The 22158-nt window shown below is 38.7% G+C and overlaps 1 protein-coding gene across 4 annotated transcripts in view; it reads left to right on the top strand.

The window, feature by feature from the left end:
* Window positions 1–22158, top strand: part of NCK1 (NCK adaptor protein 1) — an 86285-nt gene that overhangs the window by 1812 nt on the left and 62315 nt on the right. For 2 of the 4 annotated variants that reach the window (XM_055087936.1, XM_055087908.1), the window contains exon 2: window positions 14162–14312. The exons of the other annotated variants lie outside the window; for them this stretch is intronic. The gene's annotated coding sequence lies outside the window, so the exon portion shown is untranslated. The remainder of the gene's footprint in view (window positions 1–14161; window positions 14313–22158) is intronic. 4 annotated transcript variants of the gene reach the window in all.

Raw genomic sequence — 22158 nt, 5'->3', positions numbered from 1 at the left:
GAAACTCTTGAAATTACTAAGCATTTAACAAATTCTCCGTGAATACTTTGCTGTGCTGTTTTAGGAAGACAGCTGACAGGGCCACAAATGACATTTAAAGATTATTTAATAAGGCAGCAATTCTATTTGGATGCTCACTTTATTTGAAAGATAGAATTTATAGTCTTCCCTTCAAAACTGATTCCATATGCTGACTTTGTTTTGGTGATTTTATCATGCCTTAAATTACCCAGACATAAACCTTGGTTTTATCTTTGACTTCCTGTATCCACATAACTTAACATTGACCAATTTTTGTCGACCATTTTCCGAAATTTCTTTCAGATATCTGTTCCTTCCCACGAGCTTTTAACTGGGTTTTCTGCCTGTCTTTTCTCCCTACTCAGTATGTCTTGCCTTCTGCCTGTTCTTAAAATAATGCTTCCAACGCCCTCACTGTTAAACCAGCAATAGTTCCCTGTTATTTACAGAGTATAGTTCAGAATTCCCAGCCTTCTAACAATCTGCTCAAAACCTGTTTTTTCTAATGATGGCACTAATTCTCTACAGGAGCTGTCCACCCTAACCAACCCAATCTCTTGTTCTCATTTAGACTTTGTATTTTTCTGATATCTGTTGAGACTTTGCCTATGTATAGCCTGCGTTCTTTAAAAGGAATTTTCCTCCTTAAGTTAAGTGGCAAATGAAGGCAAATTTTGTTGAAGTTTCATTTTTGGTCCTTTAGCGCAACCTTCCAGATCTTTCTGTTCTCTGTGTTGTTGCTTTCCTTTGAACGCACTGCCATTACTGTTTTATCATTCCTTTGGTTTTTAATCTTATGTGGACTTGTATCATAATACTATGGAACAATATTGTGGGAACGTTGGAATCCAACCTTCTGTTTTATAGATAGGGAAAACGTAATCCATACAGACTAACTGCACTAAAATTCACCTAGTGATGGTGGCAGAGCTGAGACTCAAACCTTGATTTCCTGCTTGACTTCCTAACTGAAGTTGTGTATATTAAAAAAAAAAAAATATTGTGTATTCTATATGAAACTATACTTCTTTTCATCTCTTGCAATGTCATTTTGTATTGTTTGCTTCACATTACTTTGCATTTTGTGTATTAATGCCTTCTCATATAGATTCAGAACTTCTGTATGAGGGCAGGAGAACCTTCATGACTTGCATTGTTTGAATCATTGAAACAGTGATTTAAAGTCTACATAGAGACTGATAGCTTGTTGGATGTATTAACAGCTTTAACAAAAATAATACTGTCTTGTCCACTGTTGAGTCCCATGACTCAGTAAAAATGAATCTCTTAGAAGTTTCACTGTTGGATTTTAGTTTGTTTGATTCTCTTGATAAAAGAGACTGAATCTTTGGGAGCCTTGAAAGTAGATGTGAACAATGACTTATTAGGTGACTTAAGTTAATTGACCTAACCAAATGTTCTTGTTCTCTTTTTGATAGAACAGTAACACTTTTACATTTTGCTATTTTGTCATTTTGTTCATCTGTCAAGAACCAGATTATTGAGCAATCTGCTTATTGAGCAAAACATTCTGTAAACCATTTGTTCCATTTGGGGAGTTAGGGAGCTTTTATATATTTGTTCTTCACGTTTTTTTCCCTCTTAACTTTAAAGTTTCTGTTAATACCAGCAGCATAGGGTTTCCTTGGTATTTTTGTTACATTGATGTAGCAAGAGTTGGATGGTATAAGACAGCACAGAAAACTATCAGGAGAAATATCCCTGGATGGTATGCTTTACTTTTTTGGCCTGAAACAAATTAGAAGCTGTTTTTCTTTTATTGTTTGGTTGCTTATAATGGCTTATTCTTATTTGTTTAAATAAATTATCTGCTAAAATAAACTGTGGAAACACTGATTCTCTTGTTCTTTTTTCCTGAAATTGTACCTAAGGAGTGCTGAATTGGATAAGTATGAATAATTTCTGCTTTTGTTCAAACAGACCAGTTGAATAAAGCAGTGAGAGTATGGCTTGGAGAGATCTTTTAAAAAACAGGTGCATTGAAAAAGTTGGTTTTTTTTTTTTTTAAATGAATCAGCATTCCCAGACTTTCAGTACATGCATTCTTCAAAATCGTGTTGCATTTAGATCAATTCAAATAATAAATATAACAAAGAATTTAATGTTCCTTGTATTTTTTGAGTATTCCAGCTATATTTTAGAAACATTTTATTAATTAAACAAGGCACTGGAAAGGTTTTTGGAAATGCTTGATCACTTCCAGATACTATATGTTTTTAAGCAACATTTTTATTTTTAGAAACATTTAGAATACTTCCTGTACAACCTCCCCACCCCCACCCCCACCCCCCCAACCCCGAATTTTTGCTACCCTAGGAAGTCAGATTTTGGGTTGGCCAAAAAGTTTGGAAAAACCCGAATGAACTTTGTGGCCAACCCAAATACTTTAGTTTTTCTGTTTTTTTACATTTCTTTTACATATTCTTGGAAAGCCATGATTTGGCTTTTGCCAGCTTCAAGCTGCATTTCTTGCCATTATCTTTTTCCTTTAGGCTGCTCTTTGGGCCTTGAACAGCCAAGCTCTTTTTTGCCTTGGAGCCTGTGAACATGCTCTTCCCTTTGGCAGATGGCTTCTTTGGGTTAATGAGTATTAAGTTTGGCTGCTAGTAACAGAAAGACACCGAATAAGCATTTCTGTCCCACACCAGAGAAATCCAGAATTTACACGACACTCATTTATTAAGTTATTTCCAGTTTTTTTCCTATTGTAAATAACTTTGAAATAAAGATCTTTGTGTATAAGACCTTAGAAAATTTTCCTTTTGATTAATTCCTGTTGTGAGATCCAATTCAAAGTTCCATTAATTTCTTTAAAAACTTGTTTAGAGGGCTTCCCTGGTGGCGCAGTGGTTGAGAGCCCGCCTGCCAATGCAGGAGACACGGGTTCGTGCCCCGGTCCGGGAAGATCCCACATGCCGCGGAGCGGCTGGGCCCGTGAGCCATGGCCGCTGAGCCTGCGCATCCGCAACGGGAGAGACCACAACAGTGAGAGGCCCGCCTACCGCAAAAAAAAAAAAACAACAAAAAAAACTTGTTTAGAAAAAGTATCATGTTTTTTAAAATTGCAAAGTGCCCAAATTTCATTGTATCCCTAATGAATTTTTCCAATTGTAGACATAGACCCATTACCCAGATCAAGGTATGGAACGTTCCTAGTGCTCCGGAAGGCTCTCTCATGGGTCCTCCCAATCTGTATCTCCTCCCCGCCCCCCCCCCTCCGCAAAGTAATCACCATTTTGACCTATACACCATAGGTTATTTTTGCCTGTTCTTGAACTTAATGTATGTGGAACCATACAGTATATACTTTTGTGAATGGCTGCTTTTACTTAACATTGTGTTTGTGAGACTCACCCATGATGTTGGGTACAGCAGTAGTTGGTGTTTTTCACTGATGGCAGTATTTTTTGGATGAATATATACATTAAAAAAAAATTCATGGGCTTCCCTGGTGGCTCAGTGGTTGAGTCCACCTGCCGATGCAGGGGACATGGGTTCGTGCCCTGGTCCGGGAAGATCCCACATGCTGTGGAGCGGCTAGGCCCGTGAGCCGTGGCCGCTGAGCCTGCGCGTCTGGCGCCTGTGCTCCGCAACGGGAGAGGCCACAACAGTGAGAGGCTCGCGTACCGGAAAAAAAAAAAAAAATTCACCGTTAATGGATGTTTGATATACTTCGTTTTTTTTTAGCTGTTGTGAATAAAGCAGCTATGAACATTTACTTACAAGTCTTTTAGTGGACATACACCCTCATTTCTTTTGAGTATATATACGTGGGAGTAGAATTGCTCTGTTTTTGTCTACCAGTTTTTTAAAATTTTTTCAATTTTTTGGCTGTATTGGGTCTTCGTTGCTGCGTACTGGCTTTCTCTAGTTGCAGCAAGCGGAGGCTACTCTTCATTGTGGTGCGCGGGCTTCTCATTGTGGTGGCTTCTCTTTGCAGAGCACTGGCTCTAGGTACGTGGGCTTCAGTAGTTGCAGCATGTGGACTCAGTAGTTGTGGCACGTGGGCTCTAGAGTGCAGGCTCAGTAGTTGTGGTGCATGGGCTTAATTGCTCTGCAGCATGTGGGATCTTCCTGGACCAGGGCTCGAACCCGTGTCCCCTGCATTGGCAGGCAGATTCTTAACCACTGCACTACCAGGGAGGTCCCTTTCTACCAATTTTTGAACCTGATTGAACTAGTTCTCTGGCTGGTCCATAGTAGTTTCCTGGGATTTCTCCCTTTACCATAAAGCTAGTGATTCCCGTTGCCTTAAATCTCTTATTTCCTGTGAATCATGTCATTCTTTTTTTAAAAAGTTATTTTGACCCCTTGTTTTGATGGGGTATATCCCACAGTAGATTACTGTGAAAAGTTGAGATCTGTGTTAATAAAACCCCCTTCATAGATACAATGGAATATTACTCAGCCATAAAAAGAAACAAAATTGAGTTATTTGTAGTGAGGTGGATGGACCTAGAGTCTGTCATGCAGAGTGAAGTAAGTCAGAAAGAGAAAAACAAATACTGTATACTAACGTAGAATAGATAGCTAGTGGGAAGCAGCCGCATAGCACAGGGAGATCAGCTTGTTGCTTTGTGACCACGTAGAGGAGTGGGATAGGGGGGGTGGGAGGGAGGGAGATGCAAGAGGGAAGAGATTTGGGAACATGTGTATATGAATAACATATTCACTTTGTTATAAAGCAGAAACTAACACCATTGTAAAACAGTTATACTCCAATAAAGATGTTAAAAAAACCCCACCTTTATTTATTTATTTTTGGTCTTCCCACTGATTTCGTTGGTTGGGTAAGGAGTTGTAGGTTGGAAATAGTTTCCCTTCTGAATTCTGAAGGCATCTCTCCATTGTTTTCTAGCTTGTGGCCCATTTAAGAATTCTGAAGACATTCTGATTCCTGATCCTGTTTTCTTGCCTTTCTGGAATTTTGTAAATTTCATGAGGGTGTGACTTGGCATACATCTCCTTTTGTGTGTTTCCTTAGATATTATTCGTTGTGCCCTCTAAATTTGCCAAATTATGTTCCTCAGTTCTGGGAAATTTTCTTGAATTTTTTCATTGATGGTTGGATTAATCTGCTAGGGCTGCCATAACAAAATACTGTAGACTGTGTGATTTAAAGAACAGATACTAATTTTCTCACAGTTTTGGAGGCTAGAAGTCCAAGATCAAGGTACCGTCAGGGTTGGTTTCTGATGAGTTCTCTTCTTGGCTTGTAGACAGCTGCCTTCTCAGTGTGTCCTTACAAGGCCTTCCATGGAGAGAACTGTATCTTTCCTCCTCTTATCCTGTTGGATTAGGGCCCCACCCTTATGACCTCATTTAACCATAACTACCTCCTGAAGGCCGTATCTCCAAATACTGTCACACTGGGGGCTAGGGCTTCAACATATAAATTTTGAGGGGACACAGCAGTCAATTACAGTGGTTTACTCTCCTCCCTTTTGTATCGCTCTCTGTGAAACTTCTGTTCTTTGTTTGGATCTTTTAGACTAGTCCTCTGATACTCCCTTTTTCTCTTACTTTTTACCTCCTAGTCTTTTGGCTCTATTTTATATGGGAGGCTTTCTTAACTTTATTTCCTAAGCCTTCTGTTACATTTTTCATTTTTTGCTGTGAAGATTTTGATTTCCCAAGAGTTCTTTTTGTTCTCTTAAAGATTGTCTTTTATAGAGAGCATCTTGTGCTTTTGTCATGGATGCATTGTTTTCTGTAATTTCTGAGGCTATAAAGAGCTTTTTAAAAAAAAATTTTTTTTTTTTTGCAGCCTCTGTTCCTTCTAAATTGGTCTCCAGCTTTTATGTTGGAGTCTTACTTCAGGTGTCAGTAATCAATCCTTGGATGTTTTCTAGTGAGTGAAAGTCTGAATTGATGGGGACTTGAAGACTTTGAATTTCATTGCATGGTGGCCCAAGTGAGCCTATTTTTGAGAAAACCCTGATTGATGTGCAGGAGGTGTTTTCCTCTTGGGTCAGGTTCATGAAGGAAAACTCAAATCAGCTTGAGGTCTGAAAGTCTGGCCACCAATTATTTTGGTTTGAGGGATTGGATTTCTCATTCCCCTACTTTTGGTAGGGTATGCAGATCTTTAATTATATCTGGTGAGCCCTAGTTCAGAGTGGAGTAACCAACCAATCAGAATGATTTTACATGTTTAAAGGGTTGTAAAAAAATAATATGTGGCAGAGACTGTGTGGCCCGTAAAGACTAAAACATTTACTATCTGGCCCTTTACAGAAAAGGTTTGCCTACCTTGTTCTGGTTGTAATGGTTCTGATTTCCTTTAATACAGCTTCTAGACTACTACTACTTTTACTCCCACTCGGGCTTCAGTTTACAATCTTGGAACTTCCTGAAGCTATTTGTTTTAATTTAGTCTAGTGCATATCATGGAAGTTATGACTAAGAATTGGTAGAATATACTCTATTATCAGAGATATGAGATTTTTTAATGTAAAATCTCAAGAAGTAGGAAAAGCAAAATAATGAAGAAATAAATCACAACGCATAATGAGTGTACCTGTGCATTGTTCTTTTTCTTGTCATCTAAGTGCAGAACATAAGTGCGTATACTTTGAAGAATGGGGAAAGGGGCATTGAGAACAGGCCCAAGTCATGTTTTAAATGAGCAGTTTTCATTAGCTCTTTCTGTAGTTGGTAAATCATAACTGGCAGAATAAATTGGCTCCAGACAAGAAGCTGTTCCAGGCAGTAATATACATATACATACATATGTGTAAGTTTGTGTATATATGCGTGTGTGTGGTTGTATTTGTCCATGTGATATCCGTCAGAAACGAGAGAGAGAATTAATGTAAGCCACGTGGCAGGGTGGGAGAAACAGGAATTGCATTGTTATAGGAAATAAAGTAAAATGTCTTTTCCTTTAAGTTCTAGCTGCTGAAAAACTGTTACGTTTAGTCTTAATTGTGTGAGCAGTCTCATCACAGGTTTCTTGTATAATACTTTCTTTCCTTTAAATGGTGTCTTGTCTTTAGTATTTATCTCCGGGTTTTTTTTTTTTTTTTTTTTTTTTTTGGCTGCATGTGGGGTCATAGTTCCCTGACCAGGGATCTAACCCGTGCCCCCTGCATTGGGAGTGCAGACTCTTAACCACTGGACCACCAGAGAAGTCCCTATCTCTGTTATTATTATTATTTTTTACAAATTTAATTAATTAATTTATTTTTGGCTGCATTGGGTCTTCGTTGCTGCGCGTGGGCTTTCTCTAGTTGCAGTGAGTGGGGGCTTCTCTTGTTGTGGAGCACGGCCTCTAGGCGCACGGGCTTCAGTAGTTGTGGCTCGCGGTCTCTAGAGCGCAGGCTCAGTAGTTGTCGCCCACAGGCTTAGTTGTCTGCGGCATGTGGGATCTTCCTGGACTAGGGCTCGAATCCATGTCCCCTGCATTGGCAGGCGGATTCGAAACCATTGCACCACCAGGGAAGTCCTCTCTGTTATTTTTTAATATGCATATTCCAGACTTGTTTCTATGAGTATACAAACTCATGCTCACTTAAAATAGGATCATATGCTACATTTTGTTTTCTAATTTGGCTTTTATAAACATCCTTTCAAATGAGTATATATAAGTTTAAAGATTCTAGAGTCAGACAACTTGAATTCCAGTATAGGCTTCATCACTGTTTGGGCTTAGGCGTCTACAAGACTCATTCTTCTCATCTGTAATATGGGGATGATACTTAATCAAAGGATTATTATAAGGTTTACGTGAGAATTCATGTATCCACTTAAATAACTGCTAAGCAGTGTTTGGTGTATATTAAGAGCTTTAGAATCAATTTTAGATGTAAAATAACAGGGTTCAAAGGTATAGATGGGGCTTCCCTGGTGGCGCAGTGGTTGAGAGTCCGCCTGCCGATGCAGGGGACACGGGTTCGTGCCCCGGTCCGGGAAGATCCCACGTGCCCCGGAGCGGCTGGGCCCGTGAGCCATGGCCGCTGAGCCTGCGCGTCTGGAGCCTGTGCTCCGCAATGGGAGAGTCCACAACAGTGAGAGGCCCGCGTACCGCAAAAAAAAAAAAGTATAGATGTTGTAAATGTTGGTAACTGTTGCCAAACTACTATTCAGAAAAAACATACGGATTTATATCTTCACCAACAAATAGTGTTCCTTTACTTTGCATAATTATTCTAATTTTTGACAACCTGGTAGGTAAAAAACTGGCAGAACTAAAAGGAGAATTAGACAAATTCATAAGTATAATTTGGGATATTTTAGTATAACTGAGTAATTAGTAGAACAACAATAAGAAAAAAGTCAAAAGATATGAACAACGTAATTAACAAATGAGCCTAATTACATGCATAGAACATTTCACCCAGCACCTGAAGAATACAGATTTTTTTCTAGTGCCTATGGAAGTTTCCCCCCAAACTGACATATGCTGGACCATAAAAAAGATGGAAATAATCAGTTCTAGAATATGTGCTCTGACATGCTGGAATTAAGCCAGAAATAAATTACAAAAATAACTAGAAAATGACATGCCAACTGTTTGGAAATTAAATAGTATACTCCTAAGTAACCCAGGGATTAAAGAAGAAATGACATTAAACTCTTCTGAACTGAATGATGAAAATATGACATAACTTAAGGGATACAGGTAATCCATGCTTAAAGGAACGTTTATAGCCTTATAATGCATATGTTAGAATAAAGGCTAAAAATAATTGAAAAGATAACTGTGTAAAGATGGATGAGTGAAAGATGAATTTACTTTTACTCCCCTCCAAAGCCTACCAAGGCGATTGATCATATAGGATATTTTTTAAAGATTGGAACTACATAGGTAAAGAGAATGGAAGAAGCAATGAAATTGGAAGCTGGAAAGCAACAGCCTGATAGAAACATTTTAGTAGATTTAAAAATGTTCAATCCTAAACTGCCAGTAGGAAAAATGGAAAAGATCCTCAGGCTCAGGAATTGGCAGCATCAGGTATTCTTGTCGAAGAGGGGCTGAGAGTGGTGCTAAAAATAAAGGAATGCTTGAAAGTCTGTTTAAGAAGCCAGCTCAGTTAATCATAATAGCCAAAAAGTAGAAAGGGCCCAGATGTCCATCAACTGATAATGGGTAAATAAAACGCATATTGCAATAAACAGCAGTGAAGTACTCATACATGTTATAACATGAATGAACCTTGACAATATGCTTATGTGAAAGAAGCCAGTCACAAAAGACCACATATTGTATGATTTTATTTGTATGAAATGTCCAGAAAATACAAACCTATAGAGATAGGGAGTAAATTAGTGGTTGCCTAGGGCTGGGAATAGGGGAGATTAGAGGGAAATGGGAAATGACTGCTCAAGGGTATGGGTTTCTTTTTTGGTGTGATGAAAATGTTCTAAAATTGATTGTGATGATGGTTGCACGACTGAATATACTAAAAATCATTGAATCGTATGCTTTAAATTGATCACTTGTGTAGAATTTGAGTTATATCTCAGTAAGCTATTATAAAAACAACAACAACAAAAAGGCAGCATGAGCCTGGATCTCTGTCGATTTGTATAGCTAAGTGACTGCCCTCTTTACTGCGGCAGCAGAAGACTGAAGATTTATCCTCTGCAGTGGATAAAATACAGTGTCTCTAAGAGAGGGGTGAAGACCAGTTATCCTACAGTAAATACCTGGATTAAGTGAATGTGCTTAGTGTTAGAACCCTTATTGAGGTCCCTTCTCCTCTTGGGGTCCCAGAATCCTGACAATCAAGTAGGAACTTAGAGGATGATTCTCTTAGTAGAGCCAAGGAGAAAAACTCTGAAGTTATTCACAGTTTTTAGGGCCCTAGTTTTAAATATGAACAAGACAATCAAGGATCACCAGGCTCATGAGGAAAGCTTTTAATATAAGAGACCAAAACAAATAGAAAAAAAAGAATTTGGAACAATAAGAACTAAAAAAAGAGGTCTTGAAAATTAGAGGGTAATAGTAAGAAGAAAATAAAAGAATGGAAGTTAAAGTAGAGGAGACCTTGCATAAAGTAGAGGAAAAGATGGAAAACAGGTAAAAAAAAAATATGTAATTCAAAGGTCAGTCCAGGAGATCAACTTCTAAGCAACAGAAGTGCTGGTAAGAGAGAACAGAGAAAAGAGTGGAAAAGAAGTAACAGTGAAATATTCAAGAAAAATACCCAAAGTTGAGGAATATCATTTTGCATATTGAGAAGCCTTCTGGGTTCTCAGGGAAAATGGATGAAAACAGATAAATGTACTTTGAATTAGGGTCTAGTCAGGAAAATGGAGACCATACTGTTTATAACAGAATTGTATAATATAAAGAATTGTTTAGCCAAGATGTTATGGGTTGAGTTGTGTCCCTGCAAAAAGATATGTTGAAGCCCTAACCTGCGGTACCTCAGAATGTGACCTTGTTTGGAAATAGAGTCTTTTCAGAGGTAATCAAGTTAAAGTAAGGTCATTAGAGTGTCCCTTAAGCCATTGTGACTGGTGTTCTTTAAAAACTGGGGAAATTTAGACATAAATTTGGACACAGGCATGCACAGAGGGAAGATGGCCATCTACAAGCCAAGGAATGCCTGAGACTACCAGAAGCTAGGAGAGAGGCCTGGAACAGATCCTAACTAATACCTGCAGACAGAGCATGGCCAATACTTTGTTTTCAGACTTGTGGCCTCTAGAACTGTGAGATAGATTTCTGTTCTAAGCCAACCCAGTTTGTGTTACTTTGTTATAGCAGCCCTCAGAAACTGTAATAGACTAGGTAATTGGAGAACTGAAAAGGCAATAAGGGAACTCTCAGGTATCACAAAGATAATTAACTGTAGCAAGTAATTAACCCCTAGGGTTGGGAGAACAAAGAGAAGAGATTGGAATTATTGGAAGTTAGAAGCTTGAAGAGTGGCCCTGAGGAACTGGAACTCAAACTTCTGAGGAGTTGCTGCCTGCTCAGGAAGTATAAGTATTTTAGGAGACTTGATAAGGCTGGTCTGGGAATGGCAGGAAAAACAAAAGCAAAAAGTTGCTAACTGAAACCAATTGCTGATACTGGAACCATTGCTGTTTCCACATTGAAGGTTGACAGTTGATACTGAGCTGAAGGAGTATCTCCCTGTTCCCTCCTTCAATCTTCAGTGTCTTTCTAGTGTCTCTTTTAGGCAGAGTCTAACAGGAAGCCAGCTAGCAAAGAACTGTGATTTGCAGGGTTCCAGCCCCTCAGCATTACAAAGCAGAGTAGAGAAGAGTAGGTTTGAAGTCTAGGACAATAGCTTAATAAACACTACACGCAGACACTGAGGTATTTCATTGTGAAATTTTGGAATACATGGGACTCTAAGCTTCTGGAGGGGGAGAAAGATCTATAAGCTTCTGGAGGGGGAGAAATGGGTCACTCAACTGCAGAGATTGAGTATTCTGAACTGCAACCTCACAAGCCAGAAGACAGTGAGCAAGGCCCTCAAATTCTGAGGGAAAATGATTTCCAAGCTAGATTTCTTTACCCAGCCAAATTATTAAGTACAGGTATAGAATGTAGGCCTTTTAAGACATGCAAGGTCTCCAAAAATTTCTCTTCCTCACTTCCTTCTCAGAAAGCTATTGTGTGATTTACTCCACCCACCAAAAGGAAAGAGTAAACTTCTGTGAAAGAGGAAGGTGAGCAATATAGGAGACAGGAAATCAAATTCTAGAGGGACAAAGGGAATTCCTAAGGTGATAAGGAGAATTCCCTTAATGCTAACTGATTATCAGATGAAAGAGCAATAAGTCTGGATTTGAACAGGTGAGAAGGCCCTGGTAGTTTTAGGACAATGAAACTAATAAAATACCTTATGTCTGTATCTCTTAATTAGGCAATTGGCAGAGAGTTTGAAGTTGAATAGTGATGTCTTTTGTTTGCTTAGCTTTTTATATTGGAGTTTAGAGTTTCATTCTGGAATTACTTCTCTCTTGTACTCTCCCTTAGGTGATCTTGTTTAAGCCTATGATTTTAAATAGCATTGATATGTGTGGCCGACCTCTTGCTCAGGCAAGACCTCTGCTCTGAGCTCGAGTCATTTATTGTATCCATTATCTACCACTGTGTAAAAACCACTCCAAAACTGAGTGGTTTAAAACAATAATTTTTCTTCTGCTCATAGATCTACATTTAGGCAGGACTTGGGTGGAGATGGCTTGTCTCTGTTTCAAGTGGTATCATCTAGGGTTGCTTGCTCATACTGCTGACATATTGTTGTTAACAGTGGACTGTGAGCTCCTTGGCTGGCTATGGGCTAGGGCAGCGGTCCCCAACCTTTTTGGCACCAGGGAGTGGTTTTGTGTAAGACAATTTTTCCATGGACTGGGGTGGGAGTGGCGGGGATGGTTCAGGCGGTAATGCGAGTGATGGAGAGCAGCAGATGAAGCTTTGCTTGCTCACCACTCACCTCCTGCTGTGTGGCCCGGTTCCTAACAGGCTGTGGGCCGGTACTGGTCCGTGGCCCAGGGGTTGGGGACCCCTGGGTTAGGGGCCTTGGTTCCTCTCCGTGTAGATCTCTACGTAGGCTGCTTGGGCTTCATCATAGCATGATGGCTAGGCTCCAAGAACAAGCATCTTGAGGGTATCCAGTAGAAGCTGTAACACTTTTATCACAGCCTTGGAAGTTGCATAGCTTCACTTCTGCATAGTAATAAGCATACCAATATTCAAGGGGAGGGAAGTTGTCCCCCCCATTAAGAGGTGGTGTCTAAATTACATAGTAAGAGAAGCATTGAAGATGTTGTCTCAGCCATCTTTGGAAAATACAATATGCCAAATACATCAAGCTGTTTCCTTGATTTTGCCACTTGTATATATATCCCATAGGTATTTTGAACTTAAAACAATCAAAACAAATTCTTGATTTCTTTATTCTTTTTTTTTTTTTTTTGCGGTACGCGGGCCTCTCACTGCTGTGGCCTCTCCTGTTGCGAGGCACAGGCTCCGGACGTGCAGGCTCAGCGGCCATGGCTCACGGGCCCAGCCGCTCCGCGGCATGTGGGATCCTCTCGGACCAGGGCACAAACCCGTGTCCCCTGCATCGGCAGGCGAACTCTCAACCACTGAGCCACCAGGGAAGCCCGATTTCCTTACTCTTAAACTGTACCCTTTTCCTGCTGCCTCCATTAGTTCATTCCTCAATCTTTCTCATTTCATTCAATGGTATTGCCACTCACCCAGTAGCTAAAACCCGGGTGTCATACCTGATTCCCTTACTTCCCACACTTCTAATCCATCTTGTCTCTTCAAACTCCAAATACATCTTGAATTCTTCTGTTCTCTGTCTACATAGTCACCATACCACTCAAGTCCAGGCTACCAAGCTACCATCATCTTTTTACTTGGACTCCTGTCGTTATTTATTTCAGATATAATTGACATTTTATTAGTTTCAGGTATACAGTGTAATGATTCACATTTGTATTAACTGCTCTTCTAAAAAATTGTAGTAAAATCCACATAACATAAAATTTACAGTTCTAACCATTTTTAAGTGTATGTAGTTTAGTATTGTTAAGTATATTCACTTTGTTGTACAACCAGTCTCCAGAACTTTTTCATCTTGCAAAAATGAAACTTTGCATTCATTAAACAACTCCCCATTCCCCCAACCCCTGGCAACCACCATTCTACTTTCTGTTTCTATGAGTTTGTTTGCTCTAGTTATCTCATTTAAGTGGAATCATTGGTATTTGTCTTTTTATGACTGCTTTATTTCACTTAGCATAATGTCTTCAAGGTTCATCCATGTTGTCATATGTGCAAAATTTCCTTCCTTTTTAAGGCTGGTAATATTCCATCGAATATATATACCACATTTTGTTTATACATTCATCTATTGATGGATATTTAGGTTGCTTCCACTTTCAGCTATTACGAATAATGCTGCTGTGAACATGAATGTACAAATATCTGTTCAAGTCTCTTTTCAGAAATTGCTGGACCGTATGGTAATTCTCTAATTTTTTGAGGAACTGCAATACTTTCTTTTGAGGAACTACCATCCCTCCCTCCCTCCCTCCTTCCTTCCTTCCTTCCTTCCTTCCTTCCTTCCCTCCTTCCCTTTTTTTTTTTTTTTTGCGGTATGCGGGCCTCTCACTGTTGTGGTCTCTCCCGTTGCAGAGCACAGGCTCAGCGGCCATGGCTCACGGGCCCAGCCACTCTGCGGCATGTGGGATCTTCCCGGACCGGGGCATGAACCCGCGTTCCCTTCATCGGCAGGCGGACTCTCAACCACTGCGCCACCAGGGAAGCCATCCCTCCTTTCTTGATAGTAGCTATCCTTTCATATGCTTGTTGGTCACTTGTATAGCTTTAGAGAAATGTCTATTGAAGTCCTGTATTTAAAACTTTTGTTGTTGTTATTGTTGTTGAGTCTTAACTAGTCTTTGTATTTCTACTGGATTTTTTCCTTTTAACTAATTCTTTACACGGTAGTCAAAGAAAGGTTAAAATTTCTGTATTAATCATGATATGCTAACACCTTTAATAAGCACAAATCTTAGTGGCTTAACACAGTGGAAGTTTAAATTACTTTTTCATGTCAGTCTAGTATATGTGTGATGGAGTAGGAGTGGGGATACCTCAGCTCCATGCAGTAATTCAGGGGCACAGGCTACTCTGTCTTTTAAAATTATCACTATCATCACAATATGACTTTTGAAGCTGTCTTGAAAAGGGAAGCAAGTATGGAAGAAGATTTTAGGGCCCACTAAAAAGTGGCATATATCACTTTCACCCACATTCCATTGGTCAGAATTGAGTCCCATGACTCCACCTAACTACAGAGGTGGCTGGGAAATGTAGTATAGCAGTGTGCCAATGAAAGAGAGAACACAGATATTAATGAGTACTAGCAGTCTCTGTCACAGTGTATATTGGATTAGAACTCCCTTACTTAAAACCTTTTAATGACTTCTTGTTACCCATAGAATAAAATTAGCCTATGTCTGTTCCAGCCTTATTTTGTACCATTTCCCCCTTATTATTCTCAAGTTACATTAGACTAGGTCATTTCCCGTAACATGCCAAACATTTTTTCCTCCTAGAACCTGTCTGTTTTGTAGTTTCCTTTGCTTGGAGCACTCTAAATATTTAGATGACTCCCTCCTTTTCATCTTCAATATCAACTTAAAATCCATCTCTAACTAAAATCCCAAACAAAAATAGCTCTCCTATTCTCTGTCCTTTATGATAGCACTGTGTTTACATCTATCACAGCATTTATCACAATGTATAACTATTTTATTTGAAAAAACAATTTGTTTGCTTTATTTGTGTCCTCTGCCAGAAAGAGATGTCTTTCTCACTGTTGTATCCCTGCAGCACCCAGCCAATGCTTAGCACACTCTAGTTATTCAGTAAATGTGTTGTATGAATGAATGACTGTTATACAGAACAGACTGAACTGGAGAGACTGGAGTCAATTATAACGAAGACTTCTAATGGTAATTTAGGTGAATTGCTGAGGGCTTGGGTTTTAGTGGTGGCAGTGTCAATGGAACAGAAAAGGATGAACAGGAATCAAAGGAAAAACCAACACAAATTGTGTGACTAAAGTGGGGAGTCTGGGTGAAGGGGATGGTAGTGGTTTGTAATTAACAGATGAGTAAAGAGGATAGAAGAGTTGGTGTTTTGGAGATAATGATGAGTTGGGATTGATGTGTGTTGAGTTTGTGGTGATAGCAAGACTTTCATGTAGAAATATTGAGGAACAGTAGCTTGGATTAGAGCACACAATTGAATATGGATTTGGGAATCAGTTGGCCCAGGTGATAAGATGAAGCCATAAAAATGGATGATCTACTGAGAGAGAGGGTATATATTGATAAGAGCAAGGGGAAAAAAAAGAGAAGCCAGATATGGAAACCAGGAGTAGGTAGAGAGGGAGGAGAACCAATTTAATACAGGGTTAAGGAAACCAGGAAGTTTTCAGAAGAAAGTTTAGCTTGACTGCTGCTAGTGTGGCTGTTCTTTGTGATATGCACTTGAAGCTTCTGAAATGTTACCTTTCCTGAAGGTTATAAAATGGTGATATTAATATCTGTTTCATAAGGTCGCTGTGAGGATTATTAACATACTATACTAAAAGCAGTTAGTGTAGTTGCTCTTTTTAGTATGTGTCCATTAAACGTTTGAAGTGAAATACAATACAACCAGACAATACCGTTAAGCATCAAGAAGGCATTAAGGAGTTTGTAGAGGAAGAAAAGGCTTCTGGGCTTGCTGTAGCATCTTTTCTTTAGAGATATATTCTTTTTAAATGTTCCAGTAAGTTAGAACTGTACTAAAAGCCTATATAGAGTTAACATTTATGAATTTATTTTGAAGAGTTTTTAGTAGGAATTTTCTGATCTGAAAATATACAGAATCATAGCAGTACAATGGCGGTTCATTTGTTTATGCTTCTTAACCACATCCTTTTACTGAATCTTATTCCGGAAGCATTTATAATGCAGGTGCTCCTTTGAAAGGCATTGTCCTTAAAAATGGGTTGAGATTAAATTCTTATTTAACATTGAAATGAAATGAAGGTATATTTAAAATGGAAATATAGTTTTATATGTCAAATTGTACTAACTGCTTAGAGCATTTGACTTTTGGTAGTGGAACTTGGTCATAGGTAGTGTGGAGAAATTCCAGTTCCTTTTTGCAGCTGCCACAGGATTCTGTCTCCAGATAATCAAATAAGAGAGCCATTTACACAAGGGGAAGTGGGAGCTTTCCTGCATCCCTTTTCATTATCTTTTTGTTTAGGGAACTTTGACAGGTTAGCTGGGCAGAGTTTGGTTGTTCCATAGCTTGCATGACCAGTCTTTTTTTTTTTTTTTTCCTCCCATCTTAACATGTATTATTATGGAAAAAAGTAACTTATTGTTGCCTTTTCATGATCAATAGCAGTCTATAAGTAAGAGTAGTAGTTTGGAATAAAGGGTAAGGTAAAAAGGCGAGTAGGCAAGGAAAGAAGTATTTAAAAATGAAGGAGGGGAAGGGAAAAAGAAGCTGAGAGATAATTGGTGAATAGAGCTTTTAAAGTTTATCTTTCCCTTTGCCTCGGGGTTTCAACTTGCAGTGAATTAGCAGTTGAAAATTGCTTTGCCAGTAGCATATAATTGGTGACTTTAAGGTTATTTGCTACCTGGAACAGACATAATTTCTTAAAATTCAGATATAACTATCTTTAAATTTATACTTTCTTACAATTGGTCGTGGAATTTTTAGCATTAGGTGGGAGGATAGGGCAGGGAAAGAGGATTATGTAGCAGGCACTGTCCTGAGTGTTTTATGTATGACTTTGTTTAATCTTCACAACAACCCTGTAAGTAGATGTTACCAAAGCACAGAGAGGTTAAGTAACTTGCTCAAGGTCACACACAAAATAAATGTCAGAGCAAGAATTCAAACTATGATGTTTCTGTTCTCTTGTAGTTAATCTTTTATTCATCTGCTTCATTTACAGTTCCATTCAGTCACTGGGTCCTGTTGGCTTTAAAAAAAAAAAGCTTTATTGAGATATAATTCACATACAGTTCACCCATTTAAAGTGTACAATTCTGATATCAACCACAGAAGGAGAAATGAGAAAACAAGGATTACATGGAGACTTAACAACATGCTACAAAAAAACCAGTGGGTCAACAATGAAATCAGAGGAAATTAAAAAATACCTTGAAATAAAGTATACAATTCAGTAGCTTTTAGTACTTGCAGAGTTTTGCAACCATCACCACATACAACATTTACACCACCCCTCAAAAGAAACCTCACTCCTGTTAGTTGTCACCCTCTGACCTCCCCTACCCCTAGTCCTTCTAGACAACCATTAATCTACTTCCTGTCTCTAGATTTGTTCATTCTGGGCATTTCATATAAATGGAATCATATAATATGTGGTCCTTTGTGGCTGGCTTCTTCCACTTAGCATAATGTTTTTAAGGTTCATCCATGTTATAGCATGTATTAGTACCTTATTATTGCATGTATTAGTACTTTATAACTCATTAGTACTTTATTATTGCTGAATAATATTCTGTTGTATGGACATACCAAATTTATCCTTTCATCAGTTGATGGACATTTGGGTTGTTTATCCCTTTTGACTATTATGAATAATACTGTTACGAACATTCATGTATAAATTTTTTTATTTTGGTAAAATATACATAACAGAATGTACCATTTTAACTGTTTTTAAGTGTGTAGTTCTGTGGCTTTAAGTGTATTCACATTGTTGTGTAACCATCATCACCACCTATTTCCAGAACTTTTTCATCTTCCTCAACTGAAACTCTATCAATTAAATACTAAATTCTCATTCTCCCATCCCCTCTGCCCCTGGTAACCACCATACTTTCAGTCTCTATGTGGTTGACCTCTCGAGGAACCTTATTTAAGTAGAATCATACAATATTTGTCCTTTTGTGATTGGCTTATTTCACTTAGCATAATGTCTTCACATTGTAGCACGTCCTTTTCAAGGCTGGTAATATTCCATTGATTGTATATATCATTTTATTTACCCATTCATCTGTTGATGGAAACTGGTTGCTTCTGCTTTTTGGTTATTGTGAATAATGCTGCAGTGAATATGGGTGTGCAAATATCTATTCAAGACTCTGCTTTCATTTCTTTTGGGTACATACCCAGAAGTCAAATTGCTTGATTATATTTTTAATTTTTGAGGAACTCCAAACTTTTCCACAGTGGCTATACCATTTCACATTCCTACCAGTAATACACAAGGGTTCTAATTTATCCATGTCTTCACCAATACTTATTTTCTGTTTTTTGATAGGATTAGCCATCCAGTCAGTGAGGTGGTATTTCATTATGGCTTTGATTTGCATTTTCCTAATGATTAGTGATGTTGAGCATCTTGTGCTTGTTGGGCATTTGTATACCTTCTTTGGAGAAATGTCTATTCAAATTCTTTGCCCATTTTTTAATTGGGTTGGTTTTTTGTTGTTGTTGAGTTGTAAGAGTTCTTTGTATATTCTGGATATCAGTTCCTTATCAAATATGTGACTTGCAAATATTTATCTCCCATTCTGTGATAGTATCCTTTGACACATACGAAAGAGTTTAATTTTGATGAAGTCCAGTTTATCTGTTTTTTTCTTTTGTTGCCTGTACTTTTGGTGTTAGATCTAAGAAATTACTGCCAAGTCTAATGTTGTGAAACTTTTGCCATGTTTTCTTCTAGGGATTTTATGGTTTTAGTTCTTCCATTTATGTCTTTGATCCATTTTGAGTTATTTCAGTATATGGTGTAAGGTAAAGGTTCAACTTCATTTTATAAATTTTTATGTGAACATATATATTTCTTTTGGGTGTATAACTAGGAGTGGAATTCCTGGGTTATATGGTAACTATGTTTGGCCTTTTGAGAAACTGCCAAACTATTTTCCGAAGTGGCTATACCATTTTACATTTCCACCAGCAGTGTATGAGGGTTCTAATTTCTCCATGGCTTTTTGGTTCTAATTTCTCCACACTATATTTATTACCTTCTGACTGGCTGATTTCTACAATTTCCTTGGCTGACCTCTTTGGTGATAATCTCACAACTCTGCCTTTCTGCTGTCCCCTTTCACCAATCCATAATGCTGTTTGTTGTATCATAAAAATTTAGAGCTGAAAGGAACTATAGAGAATCATGGAAGTCAAACCATTCATTTGCAGTTGCTAAACAGAGAAGTTAAGAGGTTTGACTCAAAGTTATACAGTGATAGTGTCAACACTAGACAACCTCCTATGTGCATAGCTTTCATTTTATTAAATCATGTTTCCTTTTTCTGTGTCTAAAACTCTTTACTTGACTGTCTTAACCAGGTCTCCTCCTCATCCTCCCCCCTAAAGAACAATCTAAAAGCAAGGAGTTGCGTGCAGGTAATTTATTTGGCAGATGATCCTAGGGAACAAGAAAAAGGGGCCAGTGTGAATGAAATAAAAGAAGAAAAGCCAATACAAGAGTGTGTTACTGAGTTATTCAGTGCTGTGGCAATCAGGGCTCAATCCCAGTGGGAACTTTTGAGGATCTAGATGCTTCTCAGTTTGTCTGTTCAGGGATGGACAGGAGTAAACTGTATCATCTGTTGTTGTTCTCCATCAGTTGACGGTTGCCTCAGTGCAGGGTAAATTTTTTCTCCTTCCCTCACACATTTTAGGGCTGCACATGAGAGCCTGCCAAGTGGTGTCTCACTTCATGACTTTAAAGAAGCCTTAGGGCAGAAAGAAAATGAATCACAGTGAACACTGTGGGGGAAGTAAGTCAGAACCTACCTGTAACTATTAGCCTTGGCTTATGACTAGTGTGGTAGGCAGAATAATGGTCTCCCAAAGATATATACATCCTAATCTTCTAAACCTGTGACTATGTTACCTTGCATAGCAGAAGGAACTCTGGAGATAGGTTGATTTTTCTGAATTATCTGGGTGTGCCCAGTGTAATCACAAGGAGGCTTATAAGAGGAAGGGGCAGGAGTGTCAGTTTTAGAAAGAGAAAAAATGGAAAAACTATAAAATATAAAAGGTGAAATAATAAAACTATTATATAAAGGTGAAACATTTTAGAAACAATATGTTGAGTATAAATTTTGAAGAATTTGAATAAAATTTGCTCTGTTTCATTTAAGAAAAGAGAGGAAGAAAGAGATTTGACAGTGGAAGCAGAGGTCATGATGACCTGGCTAGGGGCCAGGGAATGTGGGCAGCTTCTAAAAGCTGGACTGGATTTTCCCCTGGAGCCTCCTGAAGGAATGCAGGCTTTGATTTTAGCTCTGTATAACCTGTTTTGAACTTATCTCCAGAACTTTAAGATAACAAATTTGTATTGTTTTAAGTCACTAAATTTATGGCAGTTTGTTACATAGCATTAGGAAACTAATACAGCTAGAATCAAAGGAGAGTTGGACTGCATGAAGATGAAGATTCTTCTGATAGAATCTGTGTCTTGCTGCCAGCCTCTCCTTTGATTCTAGCTGTTTTAGGTTTTTGCTTTGTAACAAGTTACCACAAATGTACCTCTTGCTCTGCTCAGATCTGTTTGGACCCTGCATTGATTCTAATCCTTCACGGAGTCACTACAGCCTCAACAGAAATTTAAAAAGCGTTGTTGGTACAAGCTGGTGCTACTTGCTGCTGCAACTGGTCTTGAAGCAGGGATTAATATTCATCATTTTCCTCTTTCACCACCCATTCTAGATTTCTCTTATGCTGGGCCAGCAGTTCAGCTGCTCTAGGTTGCTTGTGACCTCTAGACTTCCAAACGGGAGGGACTTGAGCCCTTAGTTGTCTTGCCCTTTTTGGGCCATGGTTGCTGCAATTTCCTGTTTCCTTTATTAGTACCAAGCTTGGAAAACAACCGGAGTCTGAGACAGACTGCTTCCTACCTACATTGTGTACAACAACTCCTAATGATAATGAGTCAGTAATCATTCCTAGTATATTTCTTTCTTTCTTTGCCTGCTGGTCTATCAGCATGAGGAGGCCAAAGTGCCCAGGTAGTGGTTGTAGCTTTTTTTAGCGCCCATTCATTTAATTACATTTCAGTTAGTACAATTAGGTTTGCATTAGTTACATTCCAACCAACACATTTGTGATAACCATTATGTAGGAAACTTTCAGAACCATGAGAAAATGTAAAAGGAGAGAGAGACTAGACTAGGCCTAGTATTCAGATATTGGGAAAGGTTTCTCTGAGGGAATTCTACTTACTTAGAGACTGGATGGATGAGTTGAAATTAAGCAGATAAAGAAGTGGGGAAGAACATTCCAGCAAAGAACACATCCTGCATCAAGGAGGTGCTTGATGCCTTCCTCCTGGAGCCCTTTCTTCCATTAACTTCCATGGTTGTAGCTTTTAGTAGAACCCTTATGGTATCTTCTGGTAGAAGTGTTACCCTCAGGACCTCTAATACGGGAGAGCTTTTAAATTGTGGGTATGGGAAATCCAGATTCCACAAGTGAGTTACTGGGATTGATGGTGAAAAGAGTTAGTTAGTCCAGCTTTTACTTCTTGGTTTCTGGACTCGTGCATTCTAGATAATAGGGTCATAACACCATAGTTGTTGGGTCATCCTGGAAGACCAGCAGGGCGACTGTGCAGCTGAGCCTTTAAT

Source organism: Physeter macrocephalus, chromosome 1, assembly GCF_002837175.3.
Source record: "Physeter macrocephalus isolate SW-GA chromosome 1, ASM283717v5, whole genome shotgun sequence".
Lineage (NCBI taxonomy): Eukaryota > Metazoa > Chordata > Mammalia > Artiodactyla > Physeteridae > Physeter > Physeter macrocephalus.
The sequence above is the reverse complement of the archived record's forward strand: the minus strand, read 5'-3'. Positions and strand labels throughout refer to the sequence as shown.